The sequence below is a fragment of the Sapajus apella genome, unplaced genomic scaffold, assembly GCF_009761245.1.
Source record: "Sapajus apella isolate SASKATOON/1434 unplaced genomic scaffold, GSC_monkey_1.0 scaffold40, whole genome shotgun sequence".
Lineage (NCBI taxonomy): Eukaryota > Metazoa > Chordata > Mammalia > Primates > Cebidae > Sapajus > Sapajus apella.
Genome location: NW_022436980.1, coordinates 22,337,199 through 22,350,754, shown reverse-complemented (window position 1 = coordinate 22,350,754; position 13,556 = coordinate 22,337,199). Strand labels below are relative to the sequence as shown.

General features: G+C 36.7%; 1 pseudogene; it reads left to right on the top strand.

Annotated features, from left to right (window-relative positions):
• The window catches only part of LOC116565383, a 36,498-nt pseudogene that overhangs the window by 13,628 nt on the left and 9,314 nt on the right, over positions 1–13,556 (top strand).

Here is a 13,556-nt window from a genome sequence, read left to right as displayed (position 1 = left end):
TTTTTTTTTTTTTTTTTTTTTTTTTTTTTTTTTTTTCTTTTTTTTAGACGGAGTTTCACTCTTTGTTGCCCAGGCTGGAGTGCAATGGCATGATCTCGGCTCACTGCAATGGATTACAGGCATGTGCCACCATACCTGGCTAATTTTGTATTTTTAGTAGAGATGAGGTTTCTCTATGTTGGTCAAGGTGGTCTTGAACTCTTGACCTCAGGTGATCTGTCTGCCTTGTCCTCCTAAAGTGCTGGGATTACAGGCGTGAGCCACTGTACTTGGCCTCATGCATTATATTAACTCATTATAATGTATAGAGTCACTCATAAATGTTCACCATCTAGGAAGGAGAAGTTTAAGTAAGGCCGTCAGCTTTCCTCAGTGGAAACCAAGTTACGTCATCATCTTTCAGTTTGAAGACCCACTTTCCAACTGCTGGTTGGTTCACATGGGGGCTGATTTTTTCCTTGGTGCAGATCCTCCATTCTCAGAAACCACTTTCCCTGTATTGATCTCCTTTGATTTAAACAGAGTTGCCCAGATCTGCTTTCTAGCTCAATATAAGATAATTGGAATATGAAGTTTAACTCGTGCCAAGAAAAATTTTTAGACATGCAGCACTTAAAAATTAATGTTCGGACAATTTATCAGAGACAAATAGTAGATTAGTATTTTGAATTTCAAGATTTCAGAGCCAATTTGTATGTTATAGAGAACGTATGTTACACTGCAGTGTAGCATAAAGATTTGATGGTCTTAACTTCTCCATAGAAACAAGCTTGAAGTAAGGTAAAGGAGTGATTGAATTTAACTTCTTCACATTCAAAGCACACTACATTTATTTTACTTCATAAAGATTAAAAATGAATCTATAATTTTCTTAGTCCATTTTTATTTATTTATTTATTTATCTTTAAGTTCTGGGGTACCTGTGCAGATTGTACAAGTTTGTTACATAGGTATGCACGTGCCATAGTGGTGGTTTGCTGCATCCATCACCCTGTCATCTACATCAGGTATTTCTCCTAATGCTATCCCCCCACAATTCCCCACGCCCTGCCATTCCTCCACTAGCTTCCCACCCTGCAGGCCCTGGCATGTGATGTTCTCCTCCTTGTGTCTGCATGTTCTCGTTGTACAACATCCAATTATGAGTGAGAACATGTGGTGTTTGGTTTTCTATTCTTGTGTCAGTTTGCTGGGAATGATGGTTTCCAGGTTCATCCATGTCCCTGCAAAGAACATGAACTGACCTTTTTCATGACTGCATAGTATTCCATAGTGTCTATGTGCCACATTTTCTTCATCCAGTCTATCCTTGATGGGCATTTGTGTTGGTTCCAAGTCTTTGCTATTGTGAACAGTGCCACAATAAACATATGTGTGCATGTGTCTTTATAATAGAATGATTTCTAATCCTTTGGTTATATATTCAGTAATGGGATTGCTGGGTCAAATGGTATTTCTATTTCTAGATCCTTCAGGAATCGCCACACTGTCTTCCACAATGGTTGAATTAATTTACATTCCCACCAACAGTGTAAAAGCATTCCTATTTTTCCACATCCTCTCCAGCATCTGTTGTCTCCTGATTTTTTAATGATCACCGTTCTAAATGGCATAAGGTGGTATCTCAATGTGGTTTTGATTCTCATTTCTCTAATGACTATTGATGATGAGCTTCTTTTCATATGTTTTTTAGCTGCATAAGTCTTCTTTTGAAAAGTATCTGTTCATATCCTTTGCCCACTTTTTGATGGAGTTGTTTTTTCCTTGTAAATTTATTTAAGTTCTCCATAGATTCTAGATGTTAGCTTTTTGTCTGATGGGTAGATTGCAAAAAACGTTTTCCCATTCTGTTGGTTGCTGGTTCACTCTTTGATAGTTTCTTTTGCTGTGCAAAAGCTCTTAAACTTAATTAGATCCCCTTTGTCTATTTTGGCTTTTGTTGCCATTGCTTTTGTGGTTTAGTCATGAAGTTCTTGCCCCTGCCTATGTCCTGAATGGTATTGCCTAGGTTTTCTTCTAGACATTTTATGGTGTTAGGCATTATATTTAAATCTTTAATCCATCTAGAGTTAATTTTTGTATAAAATATAAGTAAGGAATCCAGTTTCAGCTTTCTGCATATGGCTAGCCAGTTTTCCCAGCACCATTTATTAAATAGGGGATCCTTTCCCCATTGCTTGTTTTTGTCTGGTTTGTCAAAGATCAGATGGTTGTAGTTGTATGGTGTCCTTTCTGAGGATTCTGTTTGGTTTCATTGGTCTATATCTCTGTTTTGATACCAGGACCATGCTGTTTTGAGTACAGTAGTCTTGTAATATAGTTTGAAATCAGGTAGCATGAGGCCTCCAGCTTTGGTTTTGTTTGTTTGTTTGTTTGTTTGTTTTGCTTAGGATTATCTTGGCTATATGGGCTATTTTTTGGTTCCATATGCAATTTAAGGTGGTTTTTTTTCTAATTCTATGAAGAAAGTAATTGGTAGCTTGATGGGGATAGCACTGAATCTATAAATTACTTTGGGCAATATGGCCATTTTCATTATATTGATTCTTCCTAACCAGGAGCATGAAATGTTTTTCCATCTGTTTGTGTCCTCTCTTATTTCTTTTGGCAGTGGTTTGTAGTTCTCCTTGAAGAGGTCCTTCACATACCTTGTTAGTTGTATTCCTAGATAGCGTATTCTCTTTGTAGCAATTGCGAATGGGAGTTTGCTCTTGATTTGGCTCTCTGTTTGTCTGTTATTGGTGTATAGGAATGCTTGTGATTTTTGCACATTGATTTTGTACCCTGACACTTTGCTGAAGCTGCTTATCAGCTTAAGGAGATTTTCATGCAATCATGAAATATGCAATCATGTCATCTGCAAGCAGGGACAATTTGACATCCTCTCTTCCTATTTGAATATCCTTTCTTTCTTTCTGTTGCCTGATGGACCTAGCCCAAACTTCCAATACTATGTTGAATAGGAGTGGTGAGAGAGGGTGTCCTTGTCTCATGCCAGTTTTCAAAGGGAATGCTTCCAGTTTTTGCCCATTCAGTATGACATTGACTGTGGGTTTGTCATAAATAGCTTGTTATTTTGAGATATGATCCATCAATATGTAGTTTATTGAGAGTTTTTAGCATAAAGTGCTGTTGAATTTTGTCGAAGGCCTTCTCTGCATCTGTTGAGATAAGCATGTGGTTTTTGTCTTTGGTTCTGTTTATATGATGGATTACATTTATAGGTTTGTGTATGTTGAACCAGCATTGCCTCCCTGGGATAAAGCCAACTTAATCATGATGGATAAGCTTTTTGATGTGCTGTTGGATTCAGTTTGCCAGTGTTTTATTGAAGATTTTTGCATCAATGTTCATCATGGATATTGGCCTGACATTTTCTTTTTTAGTTGTGTCTCTGCCAGGTTTTGGTATCAGGATGATGATGGTCTCATAAAATTAGTTAGGTAGGATTCCCTCTGTTTGTATTATTTGGAATAATTTCAGAAGGAATGGTACCAGCTCTTCTTTGTACCTCAGGTACAATTCAGCTGTGAACCTGTCTGGTCCTGGACTTTTTTTGGTTGGTAGGGCATTAATTCCTGCCCCAACTTCAGACCTTGTTATTGGTCTCTTTAGGAATTCAGCTTCTTCCTGGTTTAGTCTTGGGAGGCTGTAAGTGTCCAGGAATTTATCCATTTCTTCTGGATTTACTGGTTTGTTTGCATAGAGGTATTTGTAAGTAATCTCTGATGGTAGTTTGTATTTCTGTGGAATCAGTAGTGCTATCTCCTTTATCATTTTTTATTGCATCTATTTGAATCTTCTCTCTTTTCTATTAGTCTGGCTAGTAGTCTATTTTGTTTATCTTTTCAAAAAACCAGCTCCTGGATTTATTGATTTTTCTTGAAGGGTTTCTTGTGTATCTATCTCCTTCAGTTTTGTCTTGATTTTAGTTATTTCTTGCCCTCTGCTAGCTTTTAACTTTGTTTGATCTTGCTCCTCTAGTTCTTTGAATTGTGGCAATAGAGTGTCAATTTTATATCTTTCCTTGCTTCTCTGGGGACATTTAGTGCTATAAAGTTTCCTCTAGACACTGCTTTAAATATGTCCTAGAGAAAATGAATCTGTAATACTCTCACTGCCACATTGAAAAAAGAAAAATGGAAATTGAATACTAGAATGATTAATAAATACTCAAAGCTGCTTGCTTCTTTTAAAATTTCAGTTAATCGAAATCAAGAAAATGTCTGATTTTGATTATTTAACCAGATATTTCTAGTTGTTTTTGAATCATGTGTCTTCTTGTTTACCAGTCTCATTTTCTAACTTGAGGGGAAATTCTAAATAGGCACCCTTGCCTTGTTATCACAGTTCATATCTGAAGGGAGTTATAGGAAAACTTCCTCTTCAGGAGCTTCTGTCTCTCTCCTGGTTATCTGCCACTTCTCAATAATGATTGTAGTCAATAAATTAATCTCAAAATTTATTAGATCCTACTTTAAAGGAGACTGTTTTCTATTGTATGAGTTCTGTTTCTTGTCTCTTTTTAAAATAATTTTATTTTTCCCAACAATTACCCAGACTTTAGTGGCTTGAAATATTTATTTTGTTCATGTGTCTGTGATTTGGAGAAAGCTTGGCAAGGACAACTTGTCTCTGCTCCCCTCAGCTTCCCTAGGGACAGCTGAAAGGCTGGGAAAATGGAATCCCCTGAAGGTTTGCTCACTCAAGTGTTTGATTGTTGACACTGGCTGTTGGCTGGAACTTTGCTTGGGGTGGGCAGCATAAACACTGACACTGGAGCTCCCAGGCTCTCTTTGTGGCCTGAGCTTTCTCACAATGTACAGGCTGGGTTCCAAGGTCAAACAGTATGAGACAGAGAAGTCACATGGTATCCCTTTTACCACAGTCAATTAATTAGAAGCAAGTCACTAAAGTTGGCTCACAGTCTGTTTTGTTAATGGGATAAATATATTTTCTCTTTTATTTTTAGTTGACATGTACATACATAATTATGGACTACAGAGTGATACTTTGATACCTGTATATAGTGTGTAATGATCAAATAATTAGGCTAATTAGCATATTTATTAAACAATTATTTATTTCTTTGTGTTGTGAGCATTCAAAATCTTCTAGCTTTTTGAAATATGCAATAAATGATAGTTAACCATATTCACCATACAATGCCACAGAACACCAGAACTCATTTGTCTTATCTAGCTGTGATTCTATATCCATCAGCCAGCCTCCCCTCCCCTACTTTCATGAGCTTTTTGCTTTTTGTTTGTTTGTTAAGAGACAGAGTCTAGCTAGTCTAATCTGGGCTCTGGGCAATTCTGATTCAGTCACCCAGACTAGAGACAGTGGTTTGATCATAGCTCACTGCAGCCGCAAACTCAGGCTGACATGATCTTCCCACCTCAGCCTCCTGAACAGCTGGGATTATGGGCATGCACCCCTCCATCTGGGTGTTTTTTTGTTTTGTAGAGACAGGGTCTGCCTATATTGCCCAGGCTGGTCTGGAACTCCTGATCTCAAGTGATTCTCCCACCTTGGCCTTTCAAAGTGCTGGGATTACAGGCTTTGTAACAGCCCTCAGTTTTTCTTTAGCTTCTGCACATGAGTGAGAATGTACAATATTTATGTTTATGTGCCCGCACTTAACATAATATCCTTCAGACTCATCCTTGTGGCCACATATAACAGGATTGTGTTCTTATGGTGTAATGGTATTCCATCGTGTATACGTACATTTTCTTTATCTATTCATTTGTGATGGACATGTAGGTTGATTCCTTACCTTAGCTGTTGTGAGTAGTGCTACAATAAACAAGTAAGTACAGGTATCTTTGATATATTGTTTTCTTTTCTATTGGTTGAATACCCAGTAGTATGATTGCTGGATCCCTTGGCAGCTTCATTTTTAGTTTTTTGGGAAAAATCCATGTCATTTTCTATAGTGGCTGTACCAATTTACATTCCTGCTGACAGCATATGAGTTCTCTGCAAACTGACTGGCATTTGTTATTTTTTGTCTTTTCAATGATATTTATTTGAACTGGAGCTGGAGTCAGATTATATCACATTGTGGGTTTTATTTGCATTTTCCTGAAAATTAGTGACACTGAGCATTTTTAAATATATATATTGGCCATTTGTGTCGTCTTTTAAAAAGATTTATTTAGATCTTTTACCCATTTTTTTTTTACCGTCAAGTTGTTTGAGTTCCTTGTATATTCTGGATATCATTTCCTGATTAGATGAATAGATTGCATGTATTTTCTCCCTTTCTACAGGTTTTCTCTTCACTCAGTTGTTTGCTGTGCAGAAGCTTTTCAGCTCAATATGGTATCATTGGTCTATTATTTGATTTTTGCCTATGCTTTTAATGTCTTACACATAAAATCTTGGTGAAGACTAATGTCCTGAATCATTTTTGTTATGTTTTCTTCTAGTAGTTTTATAGTTTGGGGCCTTACGTTTAAGTATTTGATCCATTGTGAGTTTGTTTTGGTAAATGGTGTTAGACAAGTGTCTGGTTTTATTCTTCTCCATTGGATATCTAGTTTCTCCAGTGCCATTTATTGAAGAGGGCATCCATTCCCCAATGTATGTTCTTGGCACCTGTGTCCAAAATCAGTTGGCTGTGAATGTGTAGATTTTTTTCTGGGTTCTGTATTCTATGGCCTTAACCCCAAGAATTAATACTTCTTGAAATGCAATTCAAATTACCAAAAAACATTTGAAGTTTAGGGAAACGCAGTAATATCCTCATAGTTTGTATTAGTCCATTTTCATGCTGCTGATAAAGACATACCTGAGAATGGGTAATTTATAATGAAAAACAGGTTTAATGGACTCACAGTTCCATGTGGCTGGGGAGGCCTCACAATTGTGACAGGAGGTGAAAGACATGTTTTACATGGCAGCAGACAAGAAAAAAATGAGCACCAAGTGAAAGGGAAAACCCCTTATAATATCACTAGATTTCATGAGACTTATTCACTACCATGAGAATAGTATGGGGAAAACCACCTCCATAATTCAATGATCTCCCACTGAGGTCCTCCTGTAACATGTGGGAATTATGGGAGCTACAATTCAAAATGAGACTTGGGTGGGGACGAAGCCAAACTATATCATTCCTCCTCTGTCCACTCCAAAATCTCATGTCCTCACATTTCAAAACCAAACATGCCTTCCCAACAGCCCCCCCAAATATTAACTCATTTCAGCATTAACTCAAAAGGCCATACTCCAAAGACTCATCTGAGATAAGGCAAGTCCTTTCTGCCTATGAGTGTGTAAAATCAAAAGCAAGCTAGTTACTTCCTAAATACAATGGGGGTATAGGCATTGGATAAATACACCCATTCCAAATAGAAGAAATTGGCCAAAGCGAAGGGCCCCATGCAAGTCCAAAATCCAGTGGAACAGTCAAATCTTAAAGCTGCAAAATGATCTTTGACTCCATGTCTCATATCCAGGTTATGCTGATGTAAGAGGTAGGTTTTCATGGTCTTGGGTAGCTCTGCCCCTGTAATTTTGCAGTGTACATCCTCCCTTTGGGCTGCTTTTATGGGTTGGTGTTGACTGTCTGTGGCTGTTTCCAGGTGCACAGTGTTAACTATTGGTGGATCTAGTATTTTCGGGTCTGGAGGGTGGTGACCCTCTTCTCACAGCTCCACTAGGCAGTGTGCCCTGGGTGAAGATCTGTGTGGTAGCTTGAATCTCACATTTCCCTTCCACGCTGCCCTAGAGAGGTTCTCCATGAGGCCCCTGTCTCTGCAGCAAACTTTTGCCTGGATATCCAGGCATTTTTATACATCTTCTGAAATCTAGGTGAAGGTTCCCAAATCTCAGCTCTTGACTTCTGTCCAACTGTAGGCTCAACACCATGTGGAGGCTGCCAAGGCTTGGGGCTTGCAGCCTCTGCAGCCACAACCTGAGCTGTACGTTGGCCCCTGATAGCCACATCCAGAATGACTGCATGCAGGGCACCAAGTCCCTAGGCTGCACACAGCAAGGGGGCCCTGGGTACCTACAAAACCATTTTTTTTTCCTTCCAGGCCCTCAGGCCTGTGATAGGAGGGGCTGCCACGAAGACCTCTTACATGCCCTGGAGACATTTTTCTCATTGTCTTGGTGATTAACATTTGGTCCCTCATTCGTTATGCAAATTTCTGTAGCAGACTTGAATTTCTCCTCAGAAAAATTTTTTTCTATCACATTGTCAGGCTACATATTTTATGAACTTTTATGGATTGTTTCCCTTTTAAAACTGAATGCTTTTAACAGCACCGAGATCACCTCTTGAATGCTTTGCTGCTTAGAAATTTCTTTCACTATATACCCTAAATCATCTTGCTCAAGTTCAAAGTTCTGCCTATCTCTAGGGCAGGGGCAAAATCACACCAGTCTCTTTGCTAAAACTCTTTACTCTAGTTTCCAAAAAGTTCTTCATCTCTGTCTGAGACCACTTCAGCCTGGATTTTTGTCCACATCATTATCAGTAGTTTAGTCAAAGCCATTCAACAAGTCTCCAAAAAGTTTCAAACTTTCCCACATTTTTCTGTCTTCTTCTGAGCCCTCTAAACTGTTTCAACCTCTGCCTATTACACAGTTCCAAAGTTGTTTCCACATTGTTGCATATCTTTACAGAAGCACCCCACTCTACTGGTAACAACTTACTGTATTAGTCCATTTTCCTGCTGCTGATAAAGACATACCTGAGATGGGGTAATTTATTTAAAAAAATGTTTAATGAACTCACAGTTCCATGTGGCTGGTGAGGCCTCAGATCATGGCAGAAGGTAAAAGCCATGTCTTACATGGTGACAAATGAGGGAAATGAGTGCCAAATGAAAGGGAAAATGCTTTATAAAATCATCAAACATTGTGAGACTTATTCAGTACCACAAGGACAGTATGGGGGAAACTGCTCCCATGATTCAATTATGGCTCACTGGGTCCCTCCGACAATGTGTGGGAATTATGGGAGCTACCATTCATAACGGGATTTGGATTGGGACACAGCCAAACCATATCATACTCCTTATTTACAGAAGTCATTAATTTGTCTTTTTTTAAGATATGGTCTTTCTTTTGTCATTCAGGCAGGAATGTAGTGGTGCCATGGCTCATCACAGTCTTGAACTCTAGATTCAAGCCATCCTCCTGCCTCAGTCTTCCAACTAACTGAAACTACAGGCATGAGCCATTGTGTCTGGCTAATAATTTTTAAATTTTTGTAGAGATAGCCTCACTGTGTTGCTCTGGCTGGACACAACTCCTGGCCCTAAGTGATCACTCTGCTTCAGCCTCCCAAAGTGCTTGGATTATAGGCATGAGCCACCACACCTGGCCTAGATTCTTATTTTCAAAGTCTTATTCTGAGAGCCATTTACTGACTTTGGCCTAAATAACTCAAAATCATGTCCCTAAAACTTCTTTAGAAATTATTGGGAATGATGATGAGGGAAGGAGATTAGAAACTTTCTACTAAGAAAAAAACTTAGAGCCATTTCAGGAGAAACAAAAACCATCAGAAAAGTAAAAGCCTAAGATCAAGTGCAAAAGTTCTGTGGCAAAGATGATGCAAGTAAAGAATAAATTATTGTGACTCTTGGTGGCTTCAACTTTGTTCTTGATTTTTTGAGTAATTGAAGGGTTCAAAATTGAAGAATCTACTACATTATAGATAACATGTTATTGCAAGTAAATGTATTTCAAAATTTGTTATTGGTTTTGTATTAAAATATTCTCAGCCTACTTCATTATCAAGCTGTATTATTTTATTTATGTAGTTTGATGATCTTACAGAAGAGCTGGGAGCTGTATCTTCAAAATGGCAATATTTGTCTAAAAACAATCAAGTTATTCAACAGGAGTTATTATCTATGAAAGAAGTACAACAGAAATGTGAAAAACTTGAGGAAGTTAACAAAACTTTGGAACAAGAAGTAGTGAATCTTAAGACACATATGGAAAAAAATATGGTAGAACATGGTAAAGCAGAAGAATATAAATTGCAGCTAGAAGAAACAGCAAGACAGGAAATAGAAAAATTAGAAGAAATCAATTTACAGGTTAGTGTTTTTAATCAGGTAGATTTATCTGTAATGTGCTTTCATTTATTTCACTACAAATTTTATATATATATATTTATGTATGTTATACAATTATTATATATAAACACTATATATATAAACACTATAGATAAACACTATATATATACTATATAACCACTATATACATATATTTATATATATATTTATATTTATATGTATATATATTTATATATATATGTAGTTTTTTCTCTGCTTTTCTTATAGGAATTTGCTTATTAAAGTTTTAGAAAAACAGTGATACCTCTTTCTCCTTTTAACTATTTAATTTTCCATCATTATTATGACTAAATTGATCTTTCAGGGTTTTATTATAGAGTCACTTGGTTATTAAGACCAGTAGGCATAAGACTATTAGAAAAAGAAAACTGTAATTTAAAATTACATGATGCTTTTGAATTGGTCTTAAGCTACATTGTGCAGTTTTTAAAAATTTAAATGGATTCTATTATTTTTTAAATGATCAGATTACATGAATACTAACAGAATGATTTCATATATTGCTTTTTGAATCACTTACTCTAAATGAAAGGCAACAAATATAGACCAATTAGGTTATAATTGTTTTAAAAGTATGATTTTTTTCATTTGTTTTAGAAACAAGCAGAATATGAAAAACAATTAGAGCCGTTAAAAAAGAAAAGTACAGCTTCAGTAAATAAAATAGACCTCATACAGAAAGATGTGAAATATAAGCTCTCCAAAATGAAAACTGCTTATCAAGAAGTTGCTACTGAATTAGAAGAATATAAGGAATCCTTTGCAGTATCATTAAAAGCTAACAGATCCATGTCACAAAAGTTAAAGGAGTAAGTCAAAACATAGGCTTGTAGTAAATCAACTGGGCTCATTAATTTGCTATGAAAGCATAAGCTTTAGTGAGACAACTTTATGAGATTGGTAGGAAGTGAAAGCTATCCTGATGGTATAATTTTTGAAAATAATGTTAGTAAATAAACTTACATTTAAAATGTTAGTTTAGGACAGTTTCTGTCTTTTTTTCTTTTTCCTTTGTATGGTGTTTTCTCCTGGAAAATCTCATGTAGTTAACACAATCTATTAGACTTTTAGCGTTTTTGAAGCTTTATAGTCAATAAAGTGATTCTGTTATAAAATAACTTATCAGAATTCTTCTAAATATAAATATTAATTTATTTATTTTTGGTAGATCACAACCTAAACCCAAACTGCCCATATCAGTGCAACTCGGCACATCCTGGCATTCAGTTACTGAACTTTCCTGATTGTGATCTGTGATCACTAGAGGGCGCTTTGAGACAAATTATTCTGTACAGTTTTTTCTGCGTACAGGAAGGCAGCCTTGTGAAATAGGGAATGATTATCCTAAGGATGAAAGTGCAATTTACAAAGCCGTTAAAAAATAACACGTTGGTCAGCTTGAAGGGTCGTGTGGAAGACAGAAAGGGCAGGCCCCACCTCCAGTGCCTTGGTCACAATGCCAGGGGCTAATGGCCTTCAGAAATGCTTAATTTTTCTTAGATGATGGGTGAAATGTACAAGGGCAGTGAAAGCAGAGGTTTGAAAATACATTTAAAAGTAGTTTTTAAAATTCTGAAACTGGTTTCCTAAATACAAGTATTTCTAGCTTTCTTTTTTTTTTTCCAGTATATAATTTAAAGAGTACAACATGGTGTTATCATATATTTATTCACAGTGACGTGGTTTTACAGTTAGGCAAATTAACATACTCATCATCTCACATAGTTACCTTTAAATACATGTGTTTCTAATTGCATCCTCAGAATCTTACAAGTAGAGCCTTCCAGAAGGCAGCAAGTGTTACTTGCTGAGCTGTACATAATTGATAGCCATTTCTCTTTCCTCCCTATTTTGTTTGAATTACTTATTCAGTAGGAATCTTCTTAGAAATGTACTTTTTTGAACAATTTTTAAATTATACTTGCTTACAGCAGGTATGCTCACACGTCTTTGGTGTTAAATTACTGTTTCATGGGTAACTTAGTTTACTCTTAGGACAACCTTTTTAAAAATGTAAGTGATTTAGAAATCATTTAAGAAAAAATAAAATACTAAGCATTTTTGTGTTATCTTTACAGATCGGATGAGATAATGGCAATGATCAGTAACAGGCTCCATATAAATAACAGACGACATCTTCCTCAGCACTCTTCCTATGAGGCCTGACCCAGAGTCACCTTGGGTTGGAAGTATTAATAGTATGGGTCTCTGCAGAAAACATATTCCAAAAACCAAGGTTAGTTGTGTTACCTGTTCTCTTTGGGTTTTGTTTTTAATTTGGTAAAATGCTGAGTTGTTCAATTGACTTATGCATGGTAAGTAAAGATCATAATTAGCTGTGTTAATACAGGAAGGAAAAGAAAACTTTACATTTTGCAAGTTCCTGGTGCTCTCATTTCCAAGAGATACTTATTTATTAACTTTATTCAATAAATGTAACTAAACTGACACATTTTAAATTTATTTAAAAGCTGCATTTAAGTTAGGTTTCAGAAATTTCAGGTTAATGTCTGATAACTGACAATATACTTTGAGATGCTTTGGGTTACTTTCTAATTGATCATAGCTGGGCTATGGTTCATACCCCCACACCGCTTTTTTTTTCTTTTCTTTTCTTTTTTGAGGTAGAGTTTCACTCTTAGTGGAGTGCAGGCTGGAGTGCAGTGGCACGATCTCAGCTCACCACAATCTCCACCTCCAGAGTTCACGCAATTGTTCTGCCCCAGCCTCTCGAGTGGCTGGGACTAGAGACATGCACCGCCACGCCTAATTTTGTGTTTTTAGTAGAGACAGAGTTTCTCTATGTTGGACAAGTGGATCTTGAACTCCCCACCTCAGGTGATCTGCCCGCCTCGTCCTCCCAAAGTGCTGGGATTACAGGCGTGAGCCATCATGCCCAGCCACCACTTTTAAAGTTTCTTTGTACCATCTCAAGTTTTTCATCCATAATCACAAGCGAGTCGTGGGCATCCAAACACTTACCCACACATGGATGTTTATTATTTAATGGAATCCAAAATAAATACTTTTTTGAATTAAATAAACATCAAACACTAAACGATTTATTTCCATCGTTATGGTAAAAGCTTTGTGCTTTTCTTACGTAGGAGTACGTCCTTTATTGTTACTGGATTTACAGCATTTTTATTTCATCTTTTGTAGCATGTATCTATTGCTGGGCAATTTTACAAGTTTTTAAATTATTAAATCAAGCACTATTTGCATTTTTTAAATGAAGCTTACTTATGTCTCTCTATCTTACCACCACTTGTAGGGTTAGTAACTGAGGTGGCAGTGATATCAGGTCTTTTTTTTTTTTTTTTTTTTTTTTTTTTTTTTTTTTTTTTTTTTTTTCTGAGACGGAGTTTCACTCTTGTTACCCAGGCTGGAGTGCAATGATGAGATCTCGGCTCACCGCAACCTCCGCCTCCCGGATTCAAGCAATTC